Raw genomic sequence first — 12,034 nt, forward strand, 5'->3', positions numbered from 1 at the left:
TCACTTTCCATGGGCATCAGTTACCCTTCTAGCTGTATTTACATGCTTTAATCTGTGTACACACAAGCACAATTTTCATTTTTATCTAAGATTTTGGTTTTGTTTCCCCAGTGCTGGGATTATAGGTGTGTACTACTGTACCCAGCTGTACACATGATTTTATGAACAGTAACTTAACTACTGTATGCTAGATTTAGGTCCAGGTCCTCACCTAGAGGTGCCATTGTTTTTAACATTTGTATATCAAGTACCTTCCTTGTTTGACCCTGGGGTCTCCCTGTGTACTGAGTTGCCATAGTGCTGTCTGACTGAAAGATACAAGGAGTAGCAATGATCTGATGTGTACAAGGGAACCACGTGTGGCCTGAATGCCACCCTGTTTTATCTTTGTCACAGTGGCTATGCTTTATACTACCAGTGGCTCAGCTGGCTCATCATAGAGCATGAGATTTTGTTTGTTTGTTTGTTTGTTTCTAGAGACAGGGTTTTTCTGTAGCTTTGGAGCCTGTCTTGGAATTCACTCTGTAGACCAGGCTGGCCTCAAACTCACAGAGATCCACCTGCCTCTGCCTTCTGAATAATGGGATTAAAGGTGTGCCACTGCCCAGCAAGCATGAGACTCTTAATCTCAGGGTTGTGGGTTTGAGACCCACATTGGGCACCAAATGTAGCAAGCTTTCTTGGACTGCCAACCCCTAAATCATGATGTGGAGACTTATTAATTATGAATGCCCATCCTTATACATGTCTCACTAGCTCTTAAAATTTATTTTAACCTATTTCTCTTCATCTATGTTTTGCTTTGGAGCTTTTTACCTTTCTTTCATTCTGTGTGTCCTACTTCCCTGCTTTTTCCATGTCTGGCTGGCCCCAGGTCTCTCTCTCTCTCTTCTCTATAGTTCTCCTCTCTCGAGCCTAGGTTCCCCCTCTAATATTCTTTTTTTTTTTTTTTGGTTTTTCGAGACAGGGTTTCTCTGTGGTTTTTGGAGCCTGTCCTGGAACTAGCTCTTGTAGACCAGGCTGGTCTCGAACTCACAGAGATCCGCCTGCCTCTGCCTCCCAAGTGCTGGGATTAAAGGCGTGCGCCACCACCGCCCGGCTCCCCTCTAATATTCTTATTCTTTCTGCCTGACAGCCCCACCTAGCCCTCTACTCCCTAGCTATTGGCCATTCACCTTTTTTACTTATTTATTATTTTTGTTTTTTTAAGACAGGATTTTTTTTTTTTTGGTTTTTCGAGACAGGGTTTCTCTGTAGTTTTGGAGCCTGTCCTGGAACTAGCTCTTGTAGACCAGGCTGGTCTCAAACTCACAGAGATCCGCCTGCCTCTGCCTCCCGAGTGCTGGGATTAAAGGCGTGCGCCACCACCGCCCAGCTAAGACAGGATTTCTTTGTGTAACAGTTCTGGCTGTCCTAGAACTCACTTTGTAGACCATGCTGGCCTTGAACTCACTAAACTCCACTTGCCTCTGCCTGGGCTGGGATTAAAGGTGTGCACCACCACTGCCCAGCAAACTGTTCAGCTTTTTATTAGACCAATCAGATGCCTTAGGCAGGCAAGGTGAAAGAAATGCAACACATCTTACATAGTTAAATATGGCATAAACATGTAGCACACTTTTACATAGTAAAGTAATATTCCACAACACAACCCTGTGTGCTTTGCATAAGACCCTTCCCTACTCCTGATAATGCTTGCTCTGTGTGAGATTTCTCCTGTTTGCCTTGTCTTGCCCCTTACCATGTTTTGACACATATGAAGAAGGATGTACAGGTCCTAGTCCAAATTGTGTATGCAGAAACAAAAGAAGGGAATTAAATGCAGTCTGGAGATGACACAGGAATGGTAGCATGCATTCACATAAACCTCTGTTGCCCCAAGGATGGAATGATCATTGAAGGAACAAGAGGAACTTGCGGCCACCCCTCATGACATCAGGGGAGTTTTAAAAGAATAGTTACTACTGTTCTCAGTAAAGATTTGGTATGATACATACCCAGCATCTTCATAATACATGAGTTCATCATTTATTTAATCAGCTTCCTACAGATCTGGCTTTTCTCAGTGCTTCTTGCTATTATTTGCAGTTTTCTAGTGTTCAATCTGTTCGTTTTTCAAAAGGTGCCTTGTTACTTTGGGTAATTTGAGATGTGAGTCAGAGTATGAATATTTGCAATTTTGACATGTTGCCAAGGTGACCTATGACAAGGTTATGTTTTACCCTTTTGCCTGGAATGTTCAGATGGACCATTCTCACTTTCATTAGCTATTATTAAGATTAATTGACTGTTTATGGATGAAAATAAAATTTTATGTGACACTTTTCCTTTGATACATAAACTGCATAATATGTATTTAACTTGAACCTTGCAATTTTTTTTTTTTTTTTTTGAGACAGGGTTTCTCTGTAGCTTTGGAGCCTGTCCTGGAACTCCCTTTGTAGACCAGGCTGGCCTCGAACTCACAGAGATCCGCCTGCCTCTGCCTCCCAAGTGCTGGGATTAAAGGCGTGCGCCACCACCGCCTGGCGAACCTTGCAAAATTTTATAGATTATTTCCTTGAAAATATTTTGCTAGTGGAAGTTGTTATAAGAACTTGACTTCTAGCTGGCTGGTGGTGGTAGCACACCCTTTTAATCCTAGCACTCAGGAGGCAGAGGCAGGTGGATCTCTGTGAGCTTGAGGTCAGTCAGAACTGTTAAAAAGAAAACTCCTGTTTCGAAAAACAGTAACAACAACAACAAAAAGAACTTGACTTCTAGGGATGGATGTATATATAGCTCATTGACCTAAGAAGCTCTAGGTCCTGGGTTTGATGCCCAGCACCACCCAAAATATTATTGTCCTGCTGAACTCTTTTTTTGTCTAATCAAAAGATTCTTTTTTTTTTTTTTTTTTTTTTTTTTTTTTTTTTTTTTGGTTTTTCGAGACAGGGTTTCTCTGTGGCTTTGGAGCCTGTCCTGGAACTAGCTCTGTAGACCAGGCTGGTCTCGAACTCACAGAGATCTAATCAAAAGATTCTTGATAGAAACTGAAGACTTCTGCCTTAATTTATGAACTTTGTAAGTAATATTTTATGAGCATCCATGTACTAGGTACTGGTGACAGTGTCAACTATAACATAAATAATGGAAAAAACAGATTGAAAATATATATTTAACTATTCCCTTACAGACTGTGGAGGGGAAGGAAAGCTCAGATTAGACTGGAGTCACAGGAAGACTTCAGAAGCAGCAGTCACATTGTATGTATCCATAGTCAAGAGGAATCAGGGAGTAAGGAATGCATGAACAACTCAGTTCCCTTTCTCCATTCATACAGCCCAGGTTCCCATCTAGGGAATGGTGCCACCTACAGTGGGCTGTGTATTAGTTTGCTCTCTATTGCTGTGCTAAACATCATGAGCTGAAGCAACTGCAGAGGAAAGTGGGGTTTTTGACTTACATTTCCCCCATTACAGTCCATCATTGGGGGAAATCAGGGAAGGAACCTGGAGGCAGGAACTAAAGCAGAGACCATGGAGGAGTGCTGCTTACCAGCTTGCTACTTACAACTTGCTTTACTTTCATTTATTTATTTACTTACTTATCTGTTTGTTTATGTGCATTGGTGTTTGGCCTGCATTCATGTCTGTGTAAGGGAGTAGGATTATTGGAACCTGAGTTACAGACAGTAGTGAGCTGCCATGTAGGTGCTGGGAATTGAACTTGGGTCCTCTGGAAGAACAGCCAATTCTCTTAACTGCTGAGTCATCTCTCTAGCCTTAGATTTGAGACAGTGTTTCTCTATGTAGTCCTGACTGTCCTGGAACTGGATATGTAGACCAAGCTAGCCTTAAACTCAAAGAGATCACCTGTCTCTGCCTCCCTGGTGCTAGGACTAAAGAAAGATATGTGTCACCTCAAAGATTTTTTGGTTTTGATTTTGTTTTTTTGTTTTTGTTTTTTCCATAACAGAGTTTCTCAGTGTAGTCCTGGATATTTTGGAACTTGCTCTGTAGACCAGGCTGGCCTTGAACTCAGAGACCCACCTGCCTCTGCTTTACTTGCTTTCTTGTACAACTCAGGATCACCTGATCAGGAGTGGTACTGTCTACCTTGGGCTGAACCTTCTCACATCAATCATCAATCAAGAAAATGCCTCACAGACTTACCTACAAGCAATCTGATAGAGATGTCTTCTCCATTAAGGACCCTTCTTCCCAGATGACTCTAATTTGTGACAGAAACTAACCTGCACAGTTGATTTTCCCACCTCAATCAGGTCCCCACAGGTATACTGGAGCAGGATTGACAGTTGATACTCAGAACAGCACAAACCCATAATCCCAGCACTTTGGAGGTGGAGTTAGGGAGATCACACATTTAAAGCTGGAGCACACAGCAAAACAAAAAGAAAAGGCGTGTGGTTCATGGTAAAATAGTTGCCTACTATGTGTGAGGCCTTAGATTCCATCCCTTGCAATGTAATCAGTTGATTAATTTTGTTTGATGTGCGGGGGATGGCTAGTCCGGGCAAGAAATGTTTCTGGTCTGAATTGAGAGTAGTAATTGAGATGACTGAAGGGAGAAGGGTTGAAGCAGGTGCCAGAAGACTTTGTGGGTTGCAAGAAGATGAGTAAGGAGGCAGATGCTGCCAGGTACTGGGGCTAGTGGTGTTTGCAAGGTGGAAAATGTGGCACAGAACAGGTGTTGAGAAGGAGAAAAAAGCAAGAGTGTTGGCTTTGAGTAGCCGCTAAGGATCCAAATGGAGACCTAAGGAGAGAGATAGGTAAGGAAACTCAAATAGTGCAGACATAGATTTCGCTGAGGAACCAAGTCCACTGAAGCATGCTGCTTATTCCTGCTGTGTGCCAGCTTTTTCTGGTGTGGCTGGTCAGGGCCCAGGCTGTGCCTGCCACAGTTGCACACATACTTCCTCCACCTCTCAAGATAGACCCTTCTGCTCACGTTCCCTAGTCTGAGCAGCACAGTTGGCCCTCCCTGAACTTAAAGTGGAAGAGTACAGCATGCCACTCTTCCACAGTTTCAAACAGGGAACAGCTCTAGCCATTGCCTGGCAGTTTTCCTGAAGACCCACTGGTACACCGGCCATTAGGTATAGTGGGGAACGGCCTTGAATTACCCCAAACCACTTGGCTCTGGGCCTGCCCCGGGGGAATCGTAGATAGAAAGCACTGTAGCAGAGTTTTTAATGGCTGGGCAGGCACAGGTGTCCTCGGAATGAAGTTGCTGCTGCCTACACTTGCCTGGAGATCTCTGCAGTCTCAGGCCACTAGTGCTGCTGAAGAGCAGTAGTTCTAAATGTGCCAGAACAGAAGTGTAAGCTCAGCCGGGCGGTGGTGGTGCACGCCTTTAATCCCAGCACTCGGGAGGCAGAGGCAGGCGGATCTCTGTGAGTTCGAGACCAGCCTGGTCTACAAGAGCTAGTTCCAGGACAGGCTCCAAAACCACAGAGAAACCCTGTCTCGAAAAACCAAAAAAAAAAAAAAAAAAAAAAAAAAAAAAAAAAAAAGAAGTGTAAGCTCAGCACAGCACGGGTACAGGTTTGTCCAAAGGGGCCTTGTTGGGGTGTGTCTGCCTCTCCCTAGCCTCTGACTAGGCTCTGAAACTTTTCACTCCCTGCCTCCTTCAGGGAGCTCACTAGTGGTCTTGGACTCTTGGGGTCTACCACATTGCTGGCAGCTGACCCGCAGAGCCAGTGGGGTTGCAGTGACTGAGATAATGCATCTAGGAAAGAGGATCTAGGAGAGTTATGTGTTGTCCTCTAGAAGAAGCTGCTGATCAGAGAGTGACCACTCTCTGGCTTGGTTGATGGATGATTTGAAAACTCTGATGTTTATTGATATATAGCCACTTAAAGGGAATGTGAGGGCCCTAAGGGAGTGAAATCTGAAATATCTGGTGCAGGAGCAGAAATCAGTAGTTACCTGGAGGCCTGACCCTGGCTGTACGCGCTGAAAGTTTCAGCATACAGATGACCCTACTACTTACCACTCAGGCTCCCATAGTGATTGGACTAGCTTTTGTTATCCCAGGAAAAAACCAGACACAGCCTTGTTTTTTAGTATTGTCTCTATGTCACAGCTCAAAGTGGTGGAAGGTCAGCGTGCTGAAACATAAATGACAGATACTTGGTGGCGCGCGCGCGCGCATGCGCGCGCACGCGTGTGTGTGTGTGTGTGTGTGTGTATGTGTGTGTGTGTCTTTTCCCCTATATATCTCCTGGGATTTTCTAAAAGGGGATGTTTTATACCCCAGCAGGAAATGGTTTAAAAACACAAAGAAGGCAGGAGTACACAGCTGTACTCCCTTCATTTGGGAGGCTGAGGTAGATCACAAGACCAGTCTGGGCTATGCAGTGAGAAGGTGTTTCCAGAGAAAAGGAAGAAGTGAGGAAAGGAGAGATTGAGGGGCAATCCGTTCCCAGCTGTGTAGCAGGCAGCGTTTCTCACAGACCATGATGAGCTCAACCTCATCCTTGTTTTCTTTATGAGTCTAGATCTTGGGGGCCGAGATCTGTTCCTAAAATTTCTTGGAATTTTCTGCCTCACCTCCTGTGATGCTGGAGATGGAACCCAGGGCCTCACACACGCTAGGGTAGTGATCTGTCACTGAGCCACATTCCAGCTCCTGTTTCCTCTGACTGGCAACAGCAGGGATCACAGAACCTCTCTCTCAGTCTGAGCAGGGAGGTTGCAGTGACTGAAGTCATGTAACCAGGAAAGAGAGGGTCTGGGAAAGTTATGTGCTATCCTCTAGAAGTTGATCAGGAAGTGAGTTCCCTAGTCGTATTGTGGATGATTTGAAAGCACTGGTGTGTATGAGCACCTAAAGGGCATATGAGGGTACCATGGGAAGTAAATCTGTAGCCTCAGGTGCAGGAACAGAGATGGGGAGGCTGCAAGTTACTGAGATGGAGACAGATGTGTACCTCACAGGGCCAGCAAATTCATAGAGTACCAGGACTTCAGCAGCCTTGGCAGAGGCTGTGCCAACTTTGACCTGGGGATTGGGCTTAGAGAGGGGGCTTACCATTACTTTACCTGTCTTTTGTTCTAATTACAAACGTCAAAGAACAGAGGTGCAAGTTTGAGTATCTTTTTAAAAGGCACAGAAGTCAGTGCCCAAATGAAAAAAACAACATCCTCAGCTTTTAAATGTATGCGTGTGTGTTTGTGTGTGTGTGTGTTTGTGTGTGTGTGTGTTTGCATTACTGAGGTTGGAACTCTGGTTCATACTTCACTATTGACCTATATCCCAGCCCTATGACAAAATATGTGTTAAGGATATAAATAATGAGCAAAGTGACAAAACACATGGGACAAGACCTAAAAGGGTTCAGAGTGTAGGAACTTCCATCTCCATGGAGCTGGGTTTCTCCATGCAGAGGACAAGTTCTCGTTCATTTTCCCACAAGTCCGTGTGATCAGCTGTCCAGCTTTCCGGTGGGTTCCTGTTTTCTTCTTCCTATAGGCATGACTGAAGCATAGACAACCACATAGAAACGGGATTGGACAAAAAGGAGAGAACACCAGAAAACCCGTCTGTCAGCTTTTTGGTTGTTGATTTGGCCGGACCCCATCTGAAATAAGAGTTTTTTTTGTTTTGATTTGTTTTGGTTTTGGTTGGGTTTTTTTGTTTTTGTTGTTGTTTCTTTGGTTTTTTTGAGACAGGTTTCTCTGTAGCTTTGTAGCTTTGGTGTCTGTCCTGGAGCTCTTGTAGACCTCGAACTCACAGAGATCCGCCTGTCTCTGCATCACGAGTGCTGGGATTAAAGGCGTGTGCCACCACCACCCGGCCAAAATAAGAATTTTATGAAAGGTCAGGAGACCATAGTTTACATTATCTGACTTGAGGAAGAGAAATTGTGACTGTGGACTTCCTTGTGATGAAAAAGAAAGGGGTGAAAGGGGTTAAAAAAAAAAGCCAGGAGAGATGATGAAGGAACATCATGGGCAGTTATGTGCCTAAAATAGACAACGGAGAGGGAGAGATGGACAGCTTCCTGGAATCATCCAGGCTCTGTCATTGACTGATGAGAGACACTAAGTAGACCTAAGGTCATCAAGGAGATGGGTTAATTATTTAAAATTTACAGAGAAAGGGGAAGGACCAGGTAGCCTCACAGGAAAATGTTACCAAACCTCTGGAGACCAACTAACAACTTGTCTCCTCAAACTCTTACATGTTCCACCTATAGGACTTTTATAAATTTTATCCTGACAATAAGGACAGAATTTCACAATACAACTGCAGGTAATGCCTTTCATGATTGCAGATAATAGAATCCTTAACAAAATACTAGCAAATCAAATCCAGCAGCACATAAAGTATCTACATCGTAAACAAGTAAGATTTTATCCTGAAGATAAATCAACTAATGGAACCTACCATATTAATAGAATAAAAGACAGAAATCATACAATCATCTAAAGAAAGGCATTTGAAAAATTCCAATATTCCTCATGATAAAAACATCCAAACCAACTCAAAATAGAAATCTATCCTTTAAGACACATGTAGGGCTGGGAAGATAGCTCAGTCCATAAAATGTATGCTCTGCAAGTGGTATTAAAGGCGTGCACCACCACCGGCTATTATTCTTTTAGTTTCAAGGGTTATAATTTGTGTTTCCCTTTGCTTAGCTGTTTTAACATACTTGTGCATGATAGTGTTCAATTATGATAATGGCAATGAATATACCCCTGTAACTGGTGTTTTACTCTGATGCTCTGCTTTGTTTGGATTACTGGTGTGAGGTGGATATGAACTTCTCTCTGTCAAAGGGGAGTACCTTCTTCCTATATTCCTTGTTCACTAAGTTTTTATTATTGCTACTACGTGTTGAAGTCTCTCCACCCCAAGACCTTGCTTATGTTATATATATTTTTCCACTCTATTTCCTGGATTTCATTATTTATTTGTGTGTGTGCGCATGTGTGTGCGCGCGTGCGTGTGTGCATGCGTACATTTACCATGATACTTATATGGTCAGAAAACAGCATGTAGAAATTGGTTCTCTCCTTCTACCATTTGGGAGTGAACTAAGATCAACAGGCTTGGCAACACCTTTACCCACTGAACCATCCTACCTATTCTCTCTTCCTCAAATGCAGGACACAGCTCCTTCAACTACCATCTCATACCCTTACCAAGCAGGCATTACAAGAAAATTTACAAGCAGTTCAGTGTTCCTTTCTCCCACCCTCCCCACTAAGTAGCATCTTATATAATTGTGTTGCAAAAATCAAGCCCAGGGCAGAGTTATCTATGCAATCCCTGGAGCGTTTTAGATGTACCAACTCAAGTACATTGCTTGTGTGCATGAGAGGGCGAGAGTGTGTGTACATGAGAGACAGACTATGCAGTTCTACCATCCCTGTCTTCTCACCACCACAGTTACCCAAATACTGCTATGCACGTAGAAGTAGAGTGCCTTAGAGTGTGGTTCTGGGCCCTGTGGGAAATCTAGTTGCACTTATTTTCACAGTTCCGTTTTGTTTCATGGCCAGTGAGTCTTCTCTGTGCACTAAGTAGCTTTTAATGAAAACACATAGAATGATAATGCAGATGTGACCATGGACTTGGGTCTATGAAGTTTGGAGAAACATGAGCCTCTAAGTGGACACAAGGTCCCATTCAGGGTCTTGAAGGAAGGGATGTGTTCCTTTAATGCTGTCCCAAGCCCTGAGGGCAGCCCTCAGTTCAACCAGCCAGCCATCAAGGACAGGCTGCTCACTGCAGGCACTAACTGTAAACAGCAGCAAGGCACTGATGAAAATTACAGCTAAGGAATTCTCGGTCATGGCTTATGGCTGTAATCCTCTAATCCTCACACCCAGGATGTTGAAGAAACTGCTGTTTTTTTCCTGAGACAGGATTTCTCAGTGTATGAAACTCACTCTGTAGACCATACTGGCCTCAACTCACAGAGATCCGCCTGCCTCCGCCTCCTGAGTGCTGGGATTAAAGGCGTGCTTCATCACTGCCTTGCCAAAAGTACATTAGTTTACACATCAATATTTATTTATTTATTTATTTATTTATTTATTTATTTATTTATTTTTTTAAATATTATCTAGTGTGGCTCTTTATTTTTTTTTTAAATATTTATTTATTTATTATGTATACAATATTCTGTCTGTGTGTATGCCTGCAGGCCAGAAGAGGGCACCAGACCCCTCTACAGATGGTTGTGAGCCACCATGTGGTTGCTGGGAATTGAACTCAGGACCTTTGGAAGAGCAGGCAATGCTCTTAACCTCTGAGCCATCTCTCCAGCCCCCACACATCAATATTTATAAACTCAGGTTGGACATTGGTGGAAACTTGAAGGAGTTAGTTTTCTCCTTCCTTCTACAGGGCCCAGGTCTTTAAGCATGGCAGCAGCCACCTTCACCCATTAAACCATTTCATTGGCTTCATGCAGTTTGGGTAGGGGGGATGTGACCATGGACTTGGGTCTATGAAGTTTGGAGAAACATGAGCCTCTAAGTGGACACAAGGTCCCATTCAGGGACCTTCTGAGCAAGGTGGCTCCTCCTATCTGTTGCTTTCAAGGCTACCAATACCACACGAGGTACAGCACCTAAAAACTTCCATTATATTTATTTTACTTAGACAGGAAAGGGCCAAATTTCAGGTCAGTGTTATGAAAATCAGTGATCTCACTGGGCCTCTGCAGGAGCTTGGGGACACATGAGCCTGCAGTGCACCTGGGGAACTGCTGCATCACTTGGCGTCTCTTTTGGCATTTCTCACAGTATGTCAGTATAAGCCTTGCTGGAGCCAATTGGTTACTTCTGGGCTATTTCTAAATAACACCTAAGATGATTTTTGAAACCTTCATTGGACTGCTGGCACATGTAACAGCAGAGATGAACCTCGAAGCACTGTGCCATGTTAGTAAGACATGTTAGTAAGACTTACTGAACGCCTAGAAAAGACAAAACTGGACGACAGAAAAGTAGAATAGTGATGCTGGGGGCTTAGGTCAGAGAGAGACTGACTGAGTGGTACAAGGGACTTTGGAGCAATGGAAATATTCTTCACTGTGTTCCTCCCACAGCCTCTCACTCATCTTTTATTCTACTGGAAAATATTTAGTGGTTTGGGATCTTACACCCAAGGAGATAGAAAGCATATCCACACAAAGACTCTTCCATAGTGTTCCCAAACTGAAACTATATCAGTGCTCACCAGCTGGTAAATGGACAGACAAACCCGTGGTATCCTCAGACTAAAACATAATGAGGCAAAACCATGGAGAAAATCACTGCTGCATGCAAACATCTAGAAGTTACTCATCCTCATGTGGTATTTTAGAGCGATGCTTTCTCCACATAGTAAAACCAATAACTCTATCTTCTTTGTTTTAAAACACATTTTTCCTTTCTGGTGTTGGGATTAGACCCAGGGCTTCATGCATGCTCTATTACTGGGCCCTTTTTTTCTTTATGCTTTGAAACAGCTTACATGAGATAGAATTATCTACTCTTTATAATGTTAAAAGAACTTACCAGTAAGAAGCTAAAACCAAACAAAAGATGTGATGAGGGTGAGGATGGGGAACAAAGGCTCACTGTGCAGCATAGACTGGCCTTGAACTCAACAGTCCTCTCTGGTGTGAGTGGTGCTGGAACTCAGGAACTCAGGTCCTCTAGGACAGCCCTGTTTTAACTCCTTGGTTTTAACTCCTTGGATGACAGCAATAAATATAAATAAATGTGTCTTAGGGTCCCCCCCCCTTTTTTTTTTGTAAGTAGAGATAGTTTAAGACTACAAGTTTGAAAAGTTTAGAGACACCTTTTAAAGGGGATTGAGAAGAGACTGAGGGCCTCTTGGTACTACTCAAGAATCAGAAGTGTTGTAGGCTGGAGAGATGGCTCAGTGGTTAAGAGCATTAACTGCTCTTCCAGAGGACCCAGGTTCAATTCCCAGCACCTAGACCTAACAGCTGTCTGTAATTCCAGTTCCAGGGGATCTGCCACCTTCACACCAATGTACATAAAATAAAGTTAAATAAATTAAA

The 12,034-nt window shown here is 43.5% G+C and overlaps 1 protein-coding gene across 1 annotated transcript in view; it reads left to right on the forward strand.

The window, feature by feature from the left end:
- Abhd12 (abhydrolase domain containing 12, lysophospholipase) overlaps positions 1–12,034 on the forward strand; it is a 62,173-nt gene that overhangs the window by 24,714 nt on the left and 25,425 nt on the right. The window lies entirely within an intron of this gene.

Source organism: Chionomys nivalis, chromosome 9 (assembly GCF_950005125.1).
Source record: "Chionomys nivalis chromosome 9, mChiNiv1.1, whole genome shotgun sequence".
NCBI lineage: Eukaryota > Metazoa > Chordata > Mammalia > Rodentia > Cricetidae > Chionomys > Chionomys nivalis.